The following is a 24,408-nucleotide window of genomic DNA, read 5'->3' as shown; positions in this document are numbered from 1 at the left end:
TTACAGATGATATTTGAGCATACATCAGCATGAGCGTACTGTCAGTACTCTGCAATCTAGCCTTTAGATTCATGAACAACAAAAACCCATCTCTATTAGCCTGCTCTCTGTCTCGCTGTCTATTCTGTCCCTCTCTGCTCAGCTGTGTCCATCTACTAATCAGATTAGGACATTATATTTGAGGTTGTTGGCCTAATCAGTGTAATAAAGGGTCTCTGAGAGCATTGCTGCCCATTAGCGTCATTAGGCTGCAGCTGAAAGGAGAGCTTTGTAGACTCTGCTTGATCACTGCTGCACGGAGGAGGTGAGCATCTATCTCTCAGGTGGGCCCATTGATCTGTTTACTCCCATATGAGCCGGCAGGACTCGTAGGAGTTAGCCACCACACAGGAGCTATAAGAGATTTATTCTGTTGTTGTGTTGCATAACGACTTCATTTCTGCTGTTGCCTTCTTGTTTAGGAAAGTAATAATGTGCTGCTGTGGGAATGTGGTTTAAAAATGTTGGTACATTTTAATGCAAAGAAGATAAATACATGTTGAGCATATGGCTTTGGATATGCCATTGCAACCTGGTATTACTTGTTTGTCCTACAGTCAGATTTTGTACTATACATAGAATTAAAGTGGGTCATTTCTAACGCCCCCATGAGGAATTGTAAGTAATGACAACAAAACTGTCGGTGCGTCCACATGATACAAGCCTTCCATGACTGACAAGGACTGCAAGATCGAAGAGCTGTACAGCTGGGACCAAACTCAGCAAATTTGGATGAGCCGTCAGGTTTTGGGAAGCGAATGATTTTTTTCAGCAGAGGAAAATGGCTGGCTGTAACCCAGAGCTATGACTTTTGTCAAATCTTTTGTAATAGAGTGTTGTGCATTTTCTTCTAGCAATGACGGAGCATTGAGTGGTTTTAATCTGCAGGCCTCACGCTGTCATGCTTTCATGGCACAGTGGGCTTTATAAACCACTGCTTAGCACTGTGTGCTCTGAGATGGCAGGAAGCGAGCAGAAGTACTGCCAGGCGTCAATCCAGCTGGACAGCCGTAGCTAGACTCCAGTGGCTGGCATCAGTATGCTACACTCAGCTATGCTGCCTTTATGTGGCTGAAAGGGAGTGGCTTTGCCAATATGATTTATAGCCCCAGATTAGCAGCTGCATCGGAGGATGTAGGTTGTCATCCTCTTGTGCATATGGAGAGCTGATCGGGAATGAGGAAGGTCTTGAACAAACTTGCACAATTTCAGCTAAAAGCTAGTGTATGTGTAGAAGCTCCATTATGCACATCAGATCCCTCCTGTGTGTGCCAATATGTGTATGGAAATGAACAACTACATGGTCCATGGGCACCGGGCAGCTCTCAGCAACAGTCATGAAAGAACCATTATCAATGACCCCTGCAGTAATAGAAGCAGCAGCTTTGTGCATGAGAGACTGGGGAGGCTGTAGCGAGCAGCCAGAGAGGCCAGACTTCAGTAACGGGTCACTGCACACTCTTAGCAAAGAGCTCCTCAAAACCGTTTCCTCTGCCAGCTTCCGTCATCCCAGGATGGTTTTTCTGTCACTACAGATTTTACTGATTAACTGCCAGAAGTTCAGAAGTTGCTAGCCAGTGAGGCACATTAGTATGGCAGTATGGTATTTCATGATTCTGGTGATGGTTTGAAATAAAGTTTGAGGGAATTTAATTTGTTAAAAATTCTTAGAGATGGCAGTAAAATGTTAGAATGCTAAAACAATTAATGGAGTTTGGATCAAACCTAATAAACAAACTCAAAGCAGTGCAGGCTGAAGTACATTATTAAGGTATTGGGAAAATACTGTACATCCAGATAGACAGAATCATAATCCATATTAAGATTTTGGTTCCAATACCAATTTCAACAGATCAGTGATTCACAAAAACATGTTTAATTAACCTCTGTAACTTTGCTAATAATTTGCTTATTGTACACAAAATCACAAGTGCTAGATGTTGCATTTGTCTAAAACTTACAGAGATATAAATTAAAACAAGTCATTATAATGCGCCACTATAGGGATCAAAATACAACAACTGTATATATAGTTATTAAAATGATGTATCACTTCTAATAATAGTTTACTTCCTTTGGTGCCATTTTGTCAAAGACACAAGCCATTTTTACAGGCACATTCAGAACTATAATTTGCATGTCATGGTTATGATTCTGTGTATGGCCTCTGATTCTCATTTGACAGCCGAAGAATGATTAAAGTCACCCATCAGCCTGTCATTTGAATTATTCGCCACACCAATTATTCGCCACACAGCTACAGTACATCCAAAAAGCAAGGAAAAAAAAGCAGATGAATTAAGGTTTTGCCTCTATATTCAAACGTCCCAGTTGGTTGACAGTGAAATATACAGTGTTTGAGCTATCGGTGACACAAATAGATGACAAATATGCTGTTCTCTTGGCTAGTTGACAAAAGTACAACCAATCTATTGGCCTGTATTTATAATGGATGCCATAAACTGAGGTGAAGTGAAAGCTTTAGGAGTAATGAGAGCAGGCAGCACTTCTGGCTCACATCTGAAATCCTGCTAAGTATCACTTCCAAAGAAATGTCCTAGTGTTTTAATGATTTAAATACCTAAGCAATTAATCCTGAAGCAAACAATAATTGTTATTGATAGAATGTCAATCAAATGCAAAATGAATGTCTGAATTATATATTTGACCATGCTTGTCGTTCTTGAAATATTGATCAGATAGGAGATTTTCCTTTGGATTTGCTGAGATGAATGGGATTGAAGGGTAATGGCTAGTGAAACAGAGTGATTTTCCATTATGCCAGAGTTGTAGAGAAGGGAGGAGGGCATATGAGAAATGACCCAAAGTGGGCAATGCTGATCACATCTAATTCATTCAGCATGCTCTGCTTCTTCAGTTCTGCCCTGCCTGTGTTGGATTAGGGCTTGAAAAACTTAACTGTAACTTTTTTACAGCAGCCAACATTGTAAAGTTGCATGATGTAGCACCCTACATGCTCTAAATCAGGAAACTGTACTTACAAATAAAGGTGCTGATAGTTCATTCCCATGCTTGTGACCCACTAGTTGGGAACTAAGGAGTCTTTATTATTTTCCTGCAATTTCCAACAATGGTTCGGAACCCGAATGTGTCCTTTTAGTACTCTATTAGTGAATTCCTGCTATTTGCTCCAGCTCCAATCTTTCTGTCGACTCCCAAGCAGTCAGGGATCCTCACATTCACACATTCCTATATCATCATATCTGGCCAATCATCTTTCTGCTTGCATTCCTTGAACCAATCAATTGCTGCTGCCATTCAGACCAACTATTACAGAAGCCCTCCCATCACCACCATGATCTACAGATTGTTCCAGGAGATTGTATATGTGAGATTTTGTTTTCCACCTATACTGGTCTTCCTCCACCACCATAAGCATCTAGAGTCCTGGGGGATCCTGTCCAATCTCCTATCTTCATGGGCCTGCATATAATGAAGACACTTCAGGTTGATGGAGTCCCAAGTCTTTCTCTTTGGGTACCTCAGTATTGTTATACATTTAGAATTGATCTCTCAATATTCAAATGCAATATGAGGCATTGTTGAAGTCTGCTACTGTCTCTCTTTCTCTTCTTTAATTTAGTTGTTGCCGTTATTAGCTCCACAACCATGATGCAAATGACATTTGGCAGTATGAATAATCGAAAACAAAACTGAACCAAAAATTGGCCCACAAACACACAGAGCATAAACTTTAAAGAAATAAAAGCAGTCAATAGTATTTTTGTCCTGTTTACTGCCATGCGCTCAGCTCCTGAAACAGTTCCAAATTGTGTCTCAGGCCCACAACACCCTCAGACCTGATCAAGGTGAACCGGCATTCAGTAGCAAGAAAGAGAAAATTAGAGCTGCAGAATAGAGTCATGTCTGGCACGTTGCCAGCCTAAGCATCTTAGAGAAAGTTCTTGAACAATGTCCTGTTGCTACCATTAAGTAGTGGGATTACTTAAAACGATTACCAGGGTCGCCAATCAACCGTGGTGAATGTAGCCAATAATTACAGTGAGAAGATGAGGAAGGTGTATGACAGAGATTAGAAAAGGTGAACTCCAGTGAGCCATACAAAGTATGCACTCGCCCAGCTCAGAACACACTGTTTACAACTGGAGTGTTGCTTAATTTAATAGATGAGCGTTCACAATGCAGACACTGTTTCAGAAAGTTACGACAGGCCTTGTACTCTATGTTCTATCCTCCTTGGATTTCTTTAAACCTCAGCATGCTTGCACAATGTTTTCTGGTTAAAGGGTAAGTTCAGCCAAATCACTGGAACCAAGGGTCATTATTCCAAGTAACAAAGACATTCTCCTGAAAATAGTTTTTTTAAATGTAATTTTTCAGTGCTTTCAGCACCATAAATGAGACAGTCTACAACCATGCTAGCTACTAAGGCACAGCAGGGTGATGCTTGTAAATATAACGTTTACAGTGTTCTCCATCTTAGTTTAGCATTTTAGCATGTTAACATTTGCTTATGACCTGATAATGGCACACAAGTAAACATTAAAGGAACATCAAACTGATTACAGTTCCTACTGAGACATGGATTTATGTAACACATTTTTATGCCAATCCATCCTATAATTGTTGAGATATTTCATTTAAAACCACTAATGTAAAAGTCACGGGATCACTAAAGTCGTTAGGATTCATCTTCTGGGAAACACGAATGCTGGGACAAAAATATCATGGCTATCCATTCAACATTTGTTTGGACCGAAGGGATGAACTGACCGACATTATTTCTTAAAGCAATGCAATATGTATTAAAAATAAACTAAACAAAACCTGGATTACTTGGTGATGTGGTGAGCTAACCCTTTACTTGTGGTTATGAAACTACAGTTGACCACTAGGTGGCAAGTAAAGAGTCCAAAGGTTTTACTTGGATGAGTGAAAACCCGTCTCACCAAACATGACAGTAAACTACACTGTACTCTTACTTGTACCCCCTCGCTGTTTCCTCTCTTATGTTGGATACCATTAATTTCCATCACGTCACATAGATGTTGACATTTCATTTACCCGGCTGTACTGGGAAGCCCCTCAAATCAATTTCAGGCACCTGGAAGATATGGTAAATCTTCCTAACAGACATGCCCTTAGGGTAAATTAAAGTGAATGTTACTTTCCCTTGAGATGAATTTGCGGTGACAATAATATTTAGAGCGGGACCCCCACGATGTGTATTTGTTATTTATTTAATAGTAGGAAAAGAGAACTGTCCTAATGAAACATGACAATTTCTCCCAGGTGATTGCAAAGCCAGTGAATTAGGATGTAAGAAGTAATGAAGGACACATCTGGTTTCTGTTCATTTTAACTGTTTTGAACCCAGTGCACATGTAATTGATCACCAATCCCCTTGCTTTGGCCATCGTAATCATCATCCATCTTAAGTATTGATTAGGTTTTGCCAATGTTTTATGTGACACCAACACACTGATTAATCATTAATGTGCCCATGTGGCACCTTTTTTAAGGCCTCACTGCACACAAGGTTGCCACTAAGATGAGCTATCGTGAATGTTTCAATATCTGGCATCTTACTATTTGGCTCATTTGCAAGAAATGCAATCTGTCTCAAAAGCTGATTGTGGCTATCCCTCAGCCAGTTTCCAAGCCATTTCCTGAAAGAGTGCACAAAGTTGAACATGTTATTGCAGTGGACCAACAGGTAATAAGATACCCAATTAGATACACACATTGTCTTTAATGTCAAAATAGAAACTTCTAGTATTGCCTATACCCCAAGGAGAGAAATTAGCCTTATCTCGGAGGAAGGTGGCCATCCATCAGCAATTTCTCTGTTTATCAGCCTGCCCAAGTGGAAACGCACAATGATGTCAGGCATTAATCAAATGCTGACACCTCACATTCAGGACTGAGACATCTACCCTTTTCTCCCTGCCCAAATCCATTGTCCCGCTGGGGCTCTCTGGCTGCAGATTAATACCCTTTTGGCGCTGTGTGCCAATATCAGACAGCTGGCGGATTGTGCTGAAGCCATGTTGAAAGAACAACATGTGCAAAAGTGCAGAGACCATACACTGAAAAACCAAAAAGCACCATGTTAAAACTCTTGTACTTCAGCCACTTCATTACAGTTTCATACTCACAAATGTGTTGCAGAAGTGCTCTTAGAGGCTGCCCCCTTGCAGAGAGCAAAGACGAAGAGACTGTTACATGCACTGTGTGCGACTGTGCCTGGGAATAATCCTGTCACAGAAAATGCAGCAGGACAGGAAGAAAGAGCTTCATGTGGCGAAGTTCGTTGTCTCTTTTTCTTCCCCACCGGCCACTCATTCATTCTGTTTAGAAGTTACTGAGTGCTATTGATGTGCAGAATCAAAACACTCACAGGAGGGAGGGTTGTAATAAATTGAACATCTTGGACACTGGGTGGCTCGCTGAAACTCTCCACGGTGCTGTATTCATGTCAAAACAATCTAACGTGGGACGTCAAAGGTTTGTCTATGTAGAGCAAAAATTGAAGAAAAGTCTGTCGCTGGTAAGTGTTTGACGCAGCCTCAGAGAGTACTTTAACTGCTGTGGTTGTTCATGAAATCCTTTCAGAAGACTTTCATTTTTCAGATGGATGATTATCTGGATACAAAATAGCAGGGAGCCAGATGTGACTCTGGAACAAATCCCTTCATTCCCTCTCTACTGTCAGAGAAAAAGGATGTTTTGGATATGCTGTTTGTTGAACTAAATTCCTCCCTCTATTACTTTGTGGGAGAAGTCATTGCAGGGCACTTCACCTGGCATGACCTCTGAAACAATGGATCTAAAACCCCCAATGATTCACAGTACAGAGTCCAAAGATTTATCTGTTGCACTCAAAGGAAATCTTTACCCAGAATTTTAATTCTCATTATTTTTTATAAGTAATTTCCAGATGAGAGTTTTATGAGAGCACCTCTCTCTCTCTCTCTCTCTCTCTCTCTCTCTCTCTCTCTCTCTCTCTGCGCACCGAGCTCCACCGGATCTTCAAAGAACGGTGAAGCCGTTATCAAGCGAGTATTGATTGGTCAGGTCAGTAGGCGGTGCTTTTACACTGGTTGATCTCTAATCTTAAACATAACCTGGTCTCAAGCAGATTAGATGTTCAGCATAAATTACCACGGCGATTTAACCCGGTAACAAGTGATCTACTGTTTTGATACACAAAACCCTGTGTTGAACCTGAAGTTACCTCCTTTGCGCCAAATCTTGCTTCGTAGTACAGGCCTCTGGAAGCCAATAGTAAACCCAACGCGGCTGACATTTTAATGCAAAACGAAATGTGCATAAAATCTTTTTTAATCAACACCAAATCTCAGGTATTATCTTGTTTCCTTACTATATCCCAAACACATGTACTCTGACTAAAATCCTACAAAAGACCCCACTTACTCAAAGTCCGTAAAATTGATCTTTATCTATCCTGATTCCACTCACCAGACATGAATTTTGATAGTGGACCATTCTGCAAAATCCTGGATTATGTTCAATGACAGCATTTAAATGTATTTCTTCAATATCTATGGCAGCTACTATATGTTTAAGGTTAGGAAAGGGTCATGCTTATGGCAAATAAAATATGGTTAAGTTAAGGTCAGGGCTAGGTATGAAAATTAGACATGCTAGACACCCATCCACCACCACAACATCAACACTCCCACCTTGTAAGGCACACTATTTTCTGAGATGAAAAAAACATTCCCAGGGATACTGGGCTGTACAAGCAGCGGATAACCACTGGCAACGACCAGTTTATATAATTTTTATGGACATTTTGACATTATTTTGCTGTTATTAAAACAGGTGTCCAGGTATCTTAATTCTCTCTGAGGCGACCACTTTTGGGCACCACTTTTTTTGTCCAGTGATTCAGGCTATGAGGGATGACTGATACAAAAACTTTATGGCAAAGTATCACTTTCACTGAGGTATGACCATTTCCAATAACAAACTATAAACCTTTTGCACCAGCATTCTCTCTCACTCTCTCTCGCACAGCAGCCATCTGAGAGTGAGAAGCCACGCAGAAAATTGCATTTTTCATGTTACCCACACACTGACTGGCTGTAACATGTATGCAAATTTTGGCACCTGAGAATATTTCCCAAGTCACTGACTTGGTGGAAATGCAAAATGGCTTGCAATGGAAGATTATGTACTGTATATTATAATGTGTGCACACTGAGAGGTAATGTGTGGTTTATGAGAGTATATATTCTAATGATAATAGCAGTGATGAATGGTAATGATTTGAGAGAGCAGCCTTATTGTGTACCCACTGCTAATGCTCCGACGACGACCAGCCACCATTTACGATGGCCCTTATCCCCCCTGCAGACAGTGTACACAGATAATTCAATACCTTTTGTTATTACACTACGACTACAAGATTAACATCCTGCTAATGCCCTGCCCTAGTAGCTTTTACATCACCCTACCCTCCTGAAGGCAATTAAGAGAGACTCGGACTGTAGGGTCTCCCTTGTGCAGTTATAAATCAGCAGCTCTTATGTGAGGCCATGTTAGAGTCCCTTTCTGTGAGCAACAAGGAATAATTCATGTGGCTGTGTCTACTGTAGGTGTGCTTACTTTACAAAAATGAATGAATAATATTGGTTGCTGTAAGAGAATTTCTAAAGAAGCGCTTGGACCTGGTTTAGCTACGGTTAAGGGGTGGTTAAGTTTTGGCATTTAAAACTTCCAAGTCACGTATACGTTATAGGCACAGTGATCCACCTTGACCTTCTCCCTAAAGATGTGTACACACTGAACACGAAGTGAATTTTTAGTCTGATTACACAGAAAGTTAATGGAAAGTCATGACTCATGAGTGGATTGAGGCAAAGATGTGTTTATACTGAAAATGATTCTTAAGAGAAAACTTTAAACTTATCCTGAGGCCGTCAACAACATGAACAAACAGAGACAAAGAAAAAGAAAAAGGAGCAGGGTTCCAGCGAAAAGTTAGCAAAATCTTGAGGCCACACAGGAATTATGTACATATTGGACAATTCTGCAACTTTCGATTTACATTCAATGCCATGTAATATGCCCCATATGTAGCATGGGTGAAAAGTAAGGGTGTGGAGGGCAGGGTGATGGATGGGAGCGTAGCACATCTGGAGACAAGAGTTTACATACTGTTCATTGTTTGACATTCACCTCTTTGTTCAACCTAACCACAATCTAAACAATATTTTAGAAAACACTTTTGAAACTGTTGGCATTGGACCTAACAAAATGATGTAACTGAATGTGATTCCTAAGACTTTTTGTAGCAGTGTAATGTCATGCTACTTCCACCTGGACAGCCATTTGAACAACCCAGGAGGTTGCGTGAACATAGGTCATTTTAATCACTTGAACAAACATCAAATGCTGCCATTTTTCTGTTGAGGAGGGTCTCATACAACTTGAGAACACAAGTCCTGTCTGTGCTGTTGACCCATATTGTTAATTCAAAGTTTGACCTCTCGCTTTTGGATTGGAATAACTATTGTCAAGTCCATACTGATCTCTCCCTAATGTAATGTCAGCCTGCATGGTCATGTCTTTCCTCACTTCTTCATATCGGGGGGGCAAATCTATACTACATGCATAATTCACACTGCGAATACGGGCATCATGGACAGATATATCATCATACACTAAATAAATAGTGAAGTGTGGATATATGTTTCATCAATCTCTATGGCATATGAACATAGCTGGATTTGGCAACATGTGTGCGGTGGGAAGCGGGCTGGTATGAAAAATACTTGATGGAAATTCAGAAAGATAAATGGATTTTATTGCAAGCCATAAGGTCACCTATTGCTATCCAGCGGCTATATGGAGATGTTCCCTTGCCTAGAAATCCCATAGGGCCAGTCAGAGACAGAACTGTAGTCAATGACCTGGTTCCAGTAATTACTGTTTACTTTAGCTCATTATTCTCAGAGCTTGGATGAAGCAATAGCCCTTGTGTGAATGTGGTCTTAATTGGTGGTTGCCAAGACGTGTATCCCCTGCTTCTGTTGTAATGCATATTGGGAAGGATGGAGTAAGAGACTCCTGAAGCAGCTATTTTTGGCCCTGCCTTTGAGTCATTCACATACTCTAATTATCTGACGAGTCAACATGTGACAAAAGATGAACAGCAGTCCTTTCGTCCAGCAGGGCAAACAACGAACACTGCACACATGCTTCACACAGCGGAAGAGAATGGTTCATATGTTGACATTTACAACCTAATTAAAACCAAGAAGGGAAATGATCCAGGCAGGGTCAGATGCTTATTACACACAGGTTACACACAAAACATACACAAGCATTCAAGCAATTGCACAGACGACTGCACAATCCTACACAGCGTTTAGCTACTCCACACACATTTAGCCGAGCATCACTAATCCCACCCAGCTGGAGAAACCTGCTCATTTGAATCACTGAAATCCTAAAATGATTAAAATATATTACCATATCAGGGAAACTCATACTCGTAATATTAACGATGTATGTATGCACATAAATTCCCAGTTAGCTCCTGCATTTTGACTGGGAGTTGAGAGAAAAAACGTAGGTAACAAATACAATGCATCAAACATGGAATTTAAAACTGAACAAAGTTATTAGAATATATTTGTACATCATTGCATTATTTGTTTACAAGCACATACAAACGAAGATACCCAAGGCTGTGTAGAGTCGACTGTCACATCTAACTTATCAAGAGCATACCTCTCAGCCATTTGTTTCAATCTCACTGGCAGCAGTGGACATGAACTGAGCTCTGGTCTGCAAAGTGAAAGACTTTATTTATGCAAAGAGCATGAACAACACTGTAGCTTTTTGCTCAATTGACCTGTTTTACCCATATTATGAGTGCCCGGATCTCCTTTTCAGTAATTCAGTGTCTACATCAGAAACACAGTATATATCCCCCCTTCTGCCATGACAGACAAGCCTACTGCATTCCCCAAGCGCCATTCATTAAAATGTCCTTTGAGTCCTTCCCTGTGAAGAACAATACCATCTAGACCTCACAATTCAGTTACCCCCCCCCCCCGCCCCGCACCCCCACAACAACATGCGCAAACACCTGCTGTGATGATATGCCATGCTGTTTGCTTGTGCAGAGCCTCACTATTATGTATGAGTATGCTGAGTAAAAAAAAAAAAACTACAATAAACCAGTTCCCCAGTTTATTGTGCTCTCACATTCTCTCACTTAAGATGATATTAGATGAGGGCCAACATGTTGTGTTTTGATTGAAATTACAGTGAGATTACATGCTCTAATACAAAAAATAATAATAAAATAAAGAGCTAATACAGATGGTGCAGAGACGTTATTTTACTAATGTATATACTGAACAACATTCATCTTTCCATGTGTATCCACATTTCTGCTTCTGAATCCAGTATGGTTTAATGTGTTAATCATTTGCAACCGGCTTTCTCTCTTTTATTTTCATGGCTAACTGGCCATACAGCACATGGAACCAGAGACCTGCAGGCAACAGACAAGAAGGAGAACACTGGGATGGAAGAAAGATCACTAAAGCATTTCAATTTGCTTTCCCCTTCATTTAATTATTCTATCCTGTTGTGTACTTTTTGTGCTTTCCCCTTTCCACAAACACACCACGCTCTGGCCAACTACGTCTATATAAATTTTTCAGATTTCAAAATATCCATCTTGAGCCGTGCAGGTCTTTCCTCCATCTGTCTTGCCTCTCCTTAATTCACCTCCTTATTCTTACTCCTACTCAGAATGTGCACCCATATCTCGATTAGACCTCTGGAAACGCCTGTGCAATTTCCTGGAAGATTAAAGTGATGGATTTACACTATATCAATCAGAGCAAATGTCGGGCTCAAAATAGCCCCCAACTATCAGCAAGAGATGTTTTTGGTCAAAGAGCCCCATCAGAAACAAGGGTGATGTAAACGTAGTCAATATTTTCGGGAGAGTGGCTTAAGAAACAGGCGGCAAAACAGAGCATTTCAGACAGAGGGTAAATACAGGTATATATTCAGACAGACAGTTTGAGAAAAATAATGTTTTTGAATAGAAGAAATAAAAGTATGAACCAGAAAATGAGCATGGGGACCTTTAAGAACGTCACGGTCGAAATTACATGTTTTAAAATATATGAAGCATGCTCTTACAATGATTAAAAAAAAACACATGACAGAAGTGCGGTGCACCTGTCAGCAGCCACCTCAGATGAAGATAAGCTATTCCCTGGTGACTTACCATCTAATGTAAGTAGTCCCTTCAACAAGCTGCCCTAACTGAGGTCACATTCCTCTGACCTCGGGGCATTATTACCCTGTAATCATGCGTTGCTATTCATGGCTACATTTGTTATTTCTCGTTGACAGCCTAATGTTAGAAGAAAGCAATTTTACCTGATGGATGAGCATAAGAGGGGGAGAGGCTGTATCAGCTTCATGCCTTGCCAGTGAATAATGCACAACAAAATCCCATAGATGCCTGAACCGGCTGCCCGCAATACCTGCCTTCTCAAATATACTACCAGTCTACGTGCTGTACATGCTGGGTTATTATTACATAGAGCTGTGAGGACTTTTCAGCTTATGATACCTATTTATTACCACAGTATTTACTTCAAGCAGGCTGTCAGTCCTTACATTGTACTATGAAAAATTGTTGACTTATTCTCAAGCAACATAGCTTGGGCGACTGATTTATAGGTCTCACGCCATCCATGATCAGAGAAATCAATCTGCACTGCTTCTCTGGCCCGCATTTTGTCTGTTGGCGGCAATAGGGATAACGTGTCAAAGTGGGCCTCCTCAATTTTGTCACTTTAAGTGCAATCAATACTGCTTTCCCACAAACCGAATGTGTCTGAATAGCAGGCCCCCTCTCCTTACACTAGACTGAACATTTCAATCAATATCTGACTGGAGGCTAAAAACATCTGCAGAAGCAACAACAAAAAGCGAGCCTGAATTAAATGCTTTGCATTATACTGAAGACGACGACACACTCTGCAGGAACAGTAGTGCAGAGAAAACAGTTGGCTATATAAAGAAGAAATGGGATTCTCTATGACAGTCCTGTCTGCAACCATGTTTGTGTGGCGTAAATGTTTAATGGATTAAATCTAAACACAAAGTCATTTCTCTGAAAACAATTCACTTGCAGGACTGAGCGTATATTAACTCAGCTTGGCAAATCAAACACCAAATCACTGCTCAATTAGTGATACAATCCAATCAGCAGAACATACCGCCACAGCTTTTTCAGCAGTGTTTTCCACTGTGAATGTAATGTCCTCAGAGCCCCATAGATCATTGCAGACAATTCTCAATGTATGGCATGCCGTCGGCTTCCAGACAGCTCCAATCTATAAAAGCAAGCCTCTGGCCAACGTACCTGTAAATTAGTCTACCTAAAAAATTCAACGAGCCCAGGGAGAGGTTTGATATGTGCATCTGCGTGCATGGCCCTAAAAACGACTGTTTTAATTGCCTGGAGGATTATGGGACACAGACCTCCACTCCCTCATGCATATTTGACACTTCTAGCAGCATGCTCAGGCCCTTGTTGCAGCTAATGGATAATGTTTTGGCACTGTGTTGCATATGAATGAGCTACCAAGTCATGAGTGGGTATGCGGTGAGTGCAACCCAGTCCGTATCTGTCTGAGCATGTGTCGGCTCTGTTATATTGAGCCAGCCAGGGTGAGTGTAGGGCTGGGTGGCTGGGTTGCAGGTTCCTAATTGGTGCGACTGCTCCCTCTACTCTTGCCCTGAAAAGCTGCCGCTGCCCTCTCCTGTTAATCTGTGCCAGGGATTTGGCTGGCTTCACACGGAACTGACATGACAGTCCATTGGGGATGTTGTGAGCACAAACATATTACGAAAAAAGTAGACGGATGAATATGCTGCCACTTACACGCATACACAAAGAGACATTACCTGTCATACAAATGAAAGCAACAGATATGCAGTTAGACAGACAAATGCACACATTCATCTAAACAGAATCTCAATCTCATTGAACTGAAAAAGCCGCAACTCCATTTGAGATATGGTTCTGGACAGCATCGCCATGATGAAGAGGGAGAGCTCTTGGCAGTGTTGTTGGTGGAACAGCATCAAACAGTAGTGTGAGTATTTGTGTGTGTGTGTGTGTGCAGATGCAATGTCTGCTGATAATGTCCATGTACACTCCTGCAGTGTGAAGTGAGGTTGTTGATATCAAGTGCTTGCACATTGCTATACATGGTGTCCTTTTTGTCAGCAGAGATCTTCTGGCATAACAGAGTGACACCTGATCTGATGGCTTTTGGGATTCATAATTTTCACCTCTAAAATGCACTATATTGTATTTGCAGTGCTATAAAGTTCAGACGGTTATATAAGAATATATTTAAACAAGACATACACATACAAAATAGGTCTACAGCAATGCTAGCAGTTCTGCCAGGCTGTACTTCAACACTGCTGTGCTTTGAGCTACATGCTAATATCAGCATGCCAATATGCTCACAATGGCAATGGCAACATAATGATAAATTTGTATAACATGTTTAGCGTGTTAGCATGCTAACATATGCTTTATTAGCAATAAACACAAAGTCCAACTGGGACTGATGGGAAAGTTATTAGTTTTGCAGTTTAAGTCATAAACCAAAGTATTGGACAAAAGTGGACCAATGTGGTAGACCAGCAGACAAACTGATCAACCTAAAATGCCATCCTTAGAGCTATACAGCTAGTAAGGCTAAACATTTTTTTCAATTTAATATGCATTACCATGAATAACTACTTACCTGAGGTGATCAGGATTTTCCTGATGCATTTAACCCAACCTCCGAGGCTAAAATTGAAGCCAATGCGGAAGTGCCAAAAACTACAGTTCCTTGAATGGCTATTGAGACTGGCTCCAAAAATGCCATACACTCCAAAATGCACAACGTTACATACAAAACAAACATGTGTACAGGTCTCTATAGCTAATTTCCCCCATTCATGACAACTGTAAGGGGGATTTATATAACTCACTCGTTTAAATTATATTAAGGCTTCAACTTGTGCATAATTTAGAGCATAGCCGCTTTGAGTGACAGGTGGGTGCCGTCACAGGAGACTGTAGGTCCTAATTCGGCCCGCCTCAGGTCCATCCACACTCCACCTCTTTGCCCACTTTTGTATTAGCCAGGAGACGCTGCCAAGATGGCGACGACTGGAGCCACCCAAGATGAGCTTCACAATGGCTCTTCAGCAACATATGGTTGACGTCACGCAGACATCATCTATGTTTTCTACAGTTTGTGGTCTTGAATGACCACTACACTGTTTCTTTGTCCAAGGTCTCCGTATCACTGTAGCACAATACATAAAGCATGTGAGGAGTCACAGCTCTGTTCATGGTCAAGAGCTCTTTTGTATCTATCGCTGTCGGACAAGCTCTTGTAAAGCTCATTGACATGTTAGAAAAATTTCACACATTCTGTAATAATAGGCCAAGGATACAACCATAAACCATTTTAAGACTTTAGTGCACAAAATTGTAGGTACTGTACCTCTTTAAAGCATATATTTAGTGATGGTGTACTACGCATTAAAAAAATTACCTGAATGCATAGCGATTACATTATTTCACATGAATGATAAATACATTCATATTATGAATACCTGATATATTAGTGCTACCTGCCAGGTACAGTAAAGTGATTGTTGCTTCAGAGGAGGTATGCAATATGTAAATATGTCATTTGTGTGTACATAAACTTCCGTCTGCCAAGATGTCATAAGTAAATTGAAATTCATTGCGAGCACTGACCCACAGCAGATCAAATTATATGTCAAGATTGGGGCGGCTGTGGCTCAGGTGGTAGAGTGGCCGCCTACCAATCAGAAGGTTGGTTGTTTGATCCCTGCAGTCCCATGTTGAAGTGTCCTTGGGCAAGACACTGAACCCTGAATTGCTTCCAATTCTGCGCCATTGGTGTGTGAATGTGTGAATTAGGGATACACTGATACCACTTATTTTAAGACCAAGTAAAAGTACTTACATTTGGGTACTCGCCAATACCAAGTACCGATACGAGTACCGATACAAGTAATAATAATCCCTCTGGGGTCGGAAGCTGGAATTTTATGAAGCTCTTATCATTCCTTTATTGGAAGTCTTTTAACTTTTTCATTCATTTGCTGGTTTCACGGGTTGCCTATGAAAAGCAAGAATAGCCTCATTAACGTTTTAAAGATCTGCTCTAAGATTACTGGACTTCAGTTACCAGACCTGAGCTCCCTCTGGAAGAGTCCAGAAAGCTAAGAGAATCATGGGTAATTCTGGCCATGTTCTTTCTTGTAGATTCTCTTTAATGCCATCAGGGTGGTGCTATTTTTTTCTATTCAAGGTTCAGTGGCCATGGGCTGGACATTTCCCCTGAACTATTGTCAATAAAATAAATCATATCCTTCTTGATAACAAAATACTGAGTTAAGTTTAGAAAGAATGAAGAAGCAAAGTCTGATGACGTCATTTACATGCATATTAAATAGCCATGTTTTACCAGTTCCAGCGGAGAGGATAGTTTGTTTACACCAGCAGCTAAGTTCACAAGATTTTGTCCAAATTTAAAGACTCGTAGCAAATTATATAAACAGTTAGTTTAACTACAAACCGACAGCTTTCGTTTGAGCTTGTTTGTAAAAGGAGCGCTGTGGTTGTTAAAACAGTGCTGTGTAGAGACCACATGTAGACAGAATGAGACAGACACTGCTACTCCAAATATCAGTGGTAAAGCTTACGGGCAACAGGCTGTTGATGTGCTTTTTCACAAAGTCATGCAGCTTTGGAAATACGGTTTCTGTGATAATTTGACGGCTGGGAATCTCATACCTTGATTACAGTACACTGAGAAGACATTGAAACCCAGTATTATTAACGACTGACAATGGCTGGTCGTAAAGTGCGATCTCATATTGGGTAAGAGGTAAGGTTATTTTTACAGCCAAAAATTTTCTTTCGCTGCCTATACCTGCTCGACGGAGAAGTTAAGGTAACGTTGCTATGAGGTGGTATCGGGTGTGGTAGTATCGGAGTAATTTTATGACTACAAGTACGAGTACATGCGCATGGCATTGGACCGATACCTAATACTGGCATCGGTATCGGTGCATCCCTAGTGTGAATGTTTATCTGATGAGCACCTTGTATGGCAGCCTCAGCCACAGTGTATGAATGTGTGTGAATGGTGAATGGTGCCTGTAATATGTAAAAAGCACTTTGAGTAGTCAACTAGAAAAGCGCTATATAAATACAGTCTATTTACATTTAAGACAGACATCACTCTTTTCGAATAGAATTAAAGAAATGTAAATGTGTGCAGAGAGCAGATGCAAGACCTAACTATGATTTTTGAACAGAGGGGGGATCATTTGGAAATGATTCATTCAGATATTGGAGCTGAGAATGAGTTTCTCTTTTGCGGTTTGACTTGTTGTGAGTGTCATGAGTAAACACTCAAAAGCTCACTCCAGTGTCAGAGTGTGTTAGTACTTACAGCGGGTGCTAAGCAGTCCGTTGGGTTTTCTTGCAATTGGATGGCATACTCGAAGAGTGTGTGTTCAGTGTAGCACCAAAGAGGCTCTTTTTGACAGAAGGAAGCAATGGGCGTGTCTGACTCCAGGTTCATGGTTAATAGCCATGGCCACTGTTAAAAAAAAGAAAAAGAAATTAGATGAGGATGAGCATTGGACTGCCTTCAAGTATTTCAAAGTGTTTCCTATGGGATTCTGCACTGGTCATCACTGTTGCTGTTTCAAGGGTAGAACAGCTACACGGACCTGGCCTGGGATTTAAGTTTCAGTCCTTACTATGTAAATTATACTGTCCTTTACCTCTACAGACCTGTAACTCCAATAAACATAATGTACACATCCTGCCCGACGATCAAAGAAAAATGATGGGAGCTCTGACTGCTTCTACTGTAAATGACTGTGACCTAAGTTCACTGTATGTGCACACTCTTTATAGGAGCCACAGTCCTCCAAGACCATTATACCAGAGTGCTGCAGCACTCTCGCTCATATTTCCAGAGGAGTCGCTAACAGGCACACCTAATGTTTAAATGCAAATACTAACCAGAGCACCTTGTAGGAACCACAGCAGTTTAGAAATCTCTAAACCCAAGCTGTGCCAATTATTAAAAAAACAACTCTTAACAAGCCACTGTTTATGTCTTTAGCATATGAAGACGAAGCAATGTCACACCGGCTTTTGAACTGCAGGCAGATACATAACTTGAGCTGGAGGCACATCTGATAAAGGGATAAACCCTAAGACTACAGTGTTTAGTACACAAAGACAGTCCATGCTACTGCATGGACACATTAGCCCTTACTGTCTGCAGCATGCCAATCATTGTTATGACTAATCACAGAACACGAAACAGCAGAGAAATCACAGAGCCCGTTCTTATGAAATGAAATGAATGTTACCTTGAAGAAATAAGGGTTGTTTTTCGGCAAAGTGTAAACACCAGCAGGGCTTTAGTTTGTGAAGGATTTGGGGAAAGCTGGATGCTGAAACAAGATGAAGCTGTGTGACGCATCGCTGTAGTCTTACATTGTTAGACAATACATTGTCCAAATGATTTCCCCGTGGTGAAAATCTGTCTAATGATCTTTGTCTCTGGTGCTGTAATTCATTTAATATGTTAATAGGAAAAGCCGTTAGTCTGATCAGACATTGCATAAACATAAGTGTACTTCAATGTTCTCTAATCATGTCAGAAGAGGATTTGAAGGCTCTGAGCAATTCTGCCACATTATAAGATCATGAAAATTATTCATAAAATTGTCAGATGATGATAAGGGTTTAAAATATCGAATGGGCAGCCTTGGACGTAGATTGCAATCTCCCTCGCCGACAGGCAGTTCATTCCCCATGAGTAAATCTGAGAACTCTGAATAAATGTGCACTAAGTCTTAACATATACAGATGACATATACTGCATACTGATTGGCTGTTGAGTGGCATGAGCTATACGTTTTTTTGCTGTCTCAAGCATTGAACTTACTGTATGTGTATGTGACAGTGACAATGTCCATCAAGGTTATAAAGAATAGTGTACATACTTCCTGGGCTAAGCCTAACCCGGGTCTTTTTCCACACTCCATTTTCTCACCGAAGAATTACCCCAACCTTTGAGGAGGGGGAACTCTTCTTATATAAATAAAGTGGCCAACCTGTACAGCCGATACTCACCACTGAGGAGCACTAAGTGTTTGGTACATGCTTGTTGAACTGCTCGGACAGTTCACAGACCATAAAACCTTGAAATGTGTCTAAGCTCTGTAAAGATGTAGGAATGATCAAAAACTTTGTGTTTTTATTTTATGTATGATGTTTTGGGTGATTTATGACATTTGTCAGTTTTTTTTATTTTTATTCGTTGATAAATTATTTCCTGATCCTCATGTTTCTGTCCTTTGTTTGAAAATGGCTATACAAATTACATTTAAATAGATAAGTTGATTGACAGATAATGAATCCAGTGTTCTGTCAATTGATTTGAAAATTTCAAATAGCCAAATAGGATGTAGTTCGAGCTTCTTGGTTGTGGGGAATTGCTGCTTTTCTTTGTCTTATGTGATAGTAAGTGTATGGTACATTTAGACAGGAGACTTACCGAGTGAAGCTTCAGCCATTTTAATGGTCTCACTTTCATAATGAATATGGTTGACTGTGGGTTACCTCTGCATAGCAACACAGTCAAATTCCATTAAGTAGAAAACTGTACACAGGAGAAAGATGTGGCAGGCAGGTTGGATTGGATATCCATGGATATGAAAGTATTCATATCACACTTTCACTTATCACTACTTCACCTCAGAATACCCCACTGTTAAGTTGCTGTTTCATGTCTGATGACTTTCTGCATCTCCACGAACTGTTGGAAGCGCTTTGGAAAGACCTCATCAAAAGCACAAGCAATAAAACAAGGCTTCCACTGTTTCCATTTTTAAATACTCCAAAGGGAATGCCTGTAATGCAATTTCCTAGTACTTGGTGTCCCCTGACTGCAACTGCCTGGCTTTCCTTCAAGTGTGGGCTGCTGCTTTATTGCCACATCAGCATTATGATGATGAAGTAGGGAGGGCTTGCTTCTCAAATTCTGAACCTGGTCATAGATCTCAGTGGACATCTACACTATCTTTTCATTATCTGCTCTCAGCCAACATCTCAGCACGGGGGCATGTGTCTGGAAAAAAATGCTTGATTATGTAACTGTCTGAAAGGCTGGTTGTCAGCCTATACACAGGCAGATGCATTAATCTTTCACTGACTCTGGATCTATTTAGAATATCTGGATTTCCAAAATGCATGATGGATCTATATGCACAGTCTGCTGGTAAATATTTTTCATTTAACTGGCTACTCTGATCGATCAAGAAACCAAAATAAAAAGTCACTAAACTTGCATGGACAAGTGCCAGCATTTATTAAATTTGTATCTTGACTAATGTGCACATTACTCTTATTTCTAGTGGGTGGATGTTTCTGCACCTGCATATTTAGTCAAATGTTCAAGCTTGAGGAAAACAGCAGAGCCGCAAATGCACCGGTGTCCATCGCTTTGGGTGCTGCTTATGAATGCAAAACCCAAACCAAACAAAGAGAGAGATTAGTGGATCTGTTTAACCTCAGGGCAGAAGGACCCCGTTATTAAACCAGAGAGTTTACTTAGCTGTGTGTGCTGCTGTCTGCCAAACTCCAGCCCTCTTCCTCTGCAGTGTGTCCTAAAAACAGTGACACTCAGAGCTAACGGCGCTAATTAGGGAAAGGATTTTTTCATCGGTGTCAATCACTATGTTAAATCTGTAAAGTGTAGTACATTCACTGCCAGCAGTACTGCATATGATACATTCATACTGTATATTTCAGTAAAAAGTGAAGCAGTGACAAATTTAGTTTTCAATTGCTCTGTATATATTGTGGCCAAAAAAAGTAATGGCAGACATATTATCAGATTTTATTTTAAACTCTCATATATTGGCCTAAACATCCAGAATTGATCAAGCTACATACTCAGATTACATTTCAAATATTGTTCTACATTTATTTCACCACTATAGTTACTTTGCCCATTGAGATTTTTATATGCAAAAAAATAAGACAATGTTATGAAATCAAACTACCCATCAGTTTAAATGAAGTCCCAACCAGTTACATTGAAAGGCTTTCTACACTGACTCTGTAATAACAATCTAAAAGAAATTGACTCTGTGATATAACAATTTTCGAATAATAATGTGGCGTTATTTGTTGGGGATATCCTTCATCAAAGATTTAATCTTTTCTGTGGTTGGCTTATTTTCTTTTTGCGGAGTTGTGTCATCTTAATTCCATTATCAGTAGGGCTGATGATATTCATTGCCAGTGGACGGGATTCAGCACCCGCTCCAGTTCAAAATCTGTTTGGTATCGCTTCAAGTATTTATTGTCTTAGGTGAGCACAATGTCAAAACTTTTTGTGTGGATTAAATATTTCCACATCTCACTGTTGTGTGTAGCAGTCATATAGCGAGTACTTCCTTTCCTGCTGAACCCTCTTAACCTCCTCACTTTCTCTTAGGAATATGAAGGTCATGCTTTTGTCATCAATGTGTTCCATTAAATATTTGTTTTCATTGTTTACTCATGTCCCAGCTTTCTGTCCAATTTCTCAGACTCATAGCCAGAACCGAAACCATCCTATTTTTGAAGCTGATAGATATATTGCCCAATTGTACAGATAACGATATATTGCCCAATTGTACGTTTTCTTAACATAAGTTATGTTGATATAGATTCCTTAGATTATTATTATTTTTTTTTTGAGAATTTTGATCAGGATACATACTGAGTGGGAGGCTTTCCAGTTCAAAAATCATCAAAAATCACGTTCATTAATCTCTTTAAATTAAACAGCGAGATCTCTGTCCAGATACCATCAAAACATAATGATATTATAATAGTTTGAGGCTTCACTGCACTTGGAGCTGCTTATGTTTTTCACCAGGCTGCAAGCAGACGTTTACTCTGACAAGATAATCACTGATTAGTCTCTTTGATGTTGCCGCCAACAATATCACAATAGGTTGGATTTAGTTTCTTTTCTGAAGTGATGCTCCTTTTTGAGTTTAACAAATGTGTGTTAATTGTGTTAGGCTGTCACTGAGTGAAAATGAAAACAAACATGATTTTATTTGTTAGACCTTTTGGGCTGTGAACCAATGTGTGTACGTGAGTTTTCGCAGATGGAAAGTATTTGCTTGAAATTCATGTTTTATGTACATGTTCTCAAATAAGTTTATTATTAAAAGAGTCAGGGATTTAAAATGGTCCAAAAAATGTTCAAACTTCAGGCGTCTGTTTACATAACTTTTACTGAACATACAATTTAGTATTTGCCCCAACACCAGAAATTCCTTTCAAATCAATGCTATTGAAAAACTTGGTTTAACACTGTTCATCTTCTCTTTAGTATTGCTTCCTTGGCAGAGCTCAGAATTTTGAAAAAAGGATGAAAAAGATTTGGTCAAAAAGTTCAGGGCGAGGCTTCGAAATGAAGATGTGGATTTAAACAAACACTTGGTAAGGATCATATAAAGGTTAGCTTTGCCATTGTGCTTTGATTTAACAATAATCTTGATGGCAACTGGCTGGTCCTTTCATACAATGCTATTGGGGATTTTAATCATGCATGTCAGGGACTGTATCTGAAAGCTCCAGTCAAGAGGTGGAATTGAGAGAATTCCATCGCAGCTTTGTTGGAGTCTTCACTGGCTTCTTTTCACTGTAAAGTAGTAGCATGACATTCCCTGCTAGAGCTGTAATTACATTCACAATGGATCATTTTTTTTTTGTATATTGCTTTTTACAAGAAGTCAAACGGGGGAGATATTTCTACATAGAATAGCACAGAAATATGGGTTAAGTAGACATTAGTGGAAATTATTTGCTCTCTCAAAAATCTGTTTGTCATCTCTTTTGTAAATTTGACATTCTTCTTGCACATACTTTCATTAATTTGTGGGACATTCCTTAGGTTTGAGGACAGCTGAGAGGTACATTTACGCTACTCTTGATCACTATAATCCTATTGGAGGATTAACGTAAAAGAGGAAGTGTGAACTTCAACAGCGTTTCAAATCAAGCCTATAAATCCCTTATTAGATGCTGGTGTTAGGTATAGCAGAGGTTTTTCTTGTATTTTCAAAATTTGCATGTAATGACAGCTGGTATAGATTATAATATCCAATATTTTGCTGTCTAGTTTTGTGTCTATTACTGCTTCCTCCAATGGGGTAAAACACTTGCATGGCATTCACAAGTATACAGTAAGCAGTTTTATGTAGGCTAAACTTCTTTGTGAACAAGTATGGATAAAGAAAAATGTTGTGCCAAATTCACATTACACAATATAAGCCTCATTATGGCCTGACCTGAGAGAAAAGAGGCATGGGGATTGAAATGAAACCATCTCTGTAATGCTAGGTGTCTTTCTGTCTTCTATTAGTATAAATATATATATATATATATAAATATATATATATATATAAAAATCTACTACTAATCTAATAAAGTGTATTTAAATGAGGTTTATCAGTAGACTATCTTAACCACACCAAATCACATGAATTCCACTAGAGTTTAAAGCTGAGATGGCAGACTGATATTATGTTAAGCTAGTTAGCTTTAGCGAGAGTTTAGCTGTTGTTGTTTTTTACTCCATCATGATTGGATTGCTACTTCCTCATTTAGTTATGTGGAATAACAAACTGAATTACCAAGATGTATATTTTTCAATTACAAAAAACAGCTAGGGAAAATCAGGAAGTTAATTTAAAAGCTCTTTTTTATTATTTTTATTTAGCTTTAGCTAAGGCTGGCAGTTGCTATCTCACAAGGTAGCGTTCACTTGATAGCTCTCTTTCCTTATACCGACGTTATACCCTCTGCACACATTGCCTATGCCTTATGCTGAGCATCCACACACTCACCCTCCCTTTACTAACCAGCAATGAAAAAGACTGACGATGGATGTTTCAAGGCTTACTTTCTTTCATTAAACCCTGATTATGTATGTAAGAGTCAGGGTTAGATGGGTGGGGTTAACCCTAACCCATCTAACCCTAACCCATCTAACCCTAACCCTTACATAACCCTTATCATCTCAAAAGACAAAAATGTCTAAGGTTGCCTTTACAGTTCCTCTATGAGTCTTACTTTTGTTTTCGGCATTATTATCAAAGACAGACAGATTACTTTATAATTATAAACAAAGACTCAAGGTTGCACATATTGATTGCACACATTGAACA

The 24,408-nt window shown here is 39.8% G+C and overlaps 1 protein-coding gene across 3 annotated transcripts in view; it reads right to left on the bottom strand.

Annotated features, from left to right (window-relative positions):
• Positions 1-24,408, bottom strand: part of chrm2a (cholinergic receptor, muscarinic 2a) — a 77,305-nt gene that overhangs the window by 31,462 nt on the left and 21,435 nt on the right. For 2 of the 3 annotated variants that reach the window (XM_039791601.1, XM_039791602.1), the window contains one exon: positions 17,601-17,750. The exons of the other annotated variant lie outside the window; for it this stretch is intronic. The gene's annotated coding sequence lies outside the window, so the exon portion shown is untranslated. The remainder of the gene's footprint in view (positions 1-17,600; positions 17,751-24,408) is intronic. 3 annotated transcript variants of the gene reach the window in all.

Source organism: Perca fluviatilis, chromosome 23 (genome assembly GCF_010015445.1).
Source record: "Perca fluviatilis chromosome 23, GENO_Pfluv_1.0, whole genome shotgun sequence".
Lineage (NCBI taxonomy): Eukaryota > Metazoa > Chordata > Actinopteri > Perciformes > Percidae > Perca > Perca fluviatilis.
This window is presented reverse-complemented; position numbering and strand designations above follow the sequence as displayed.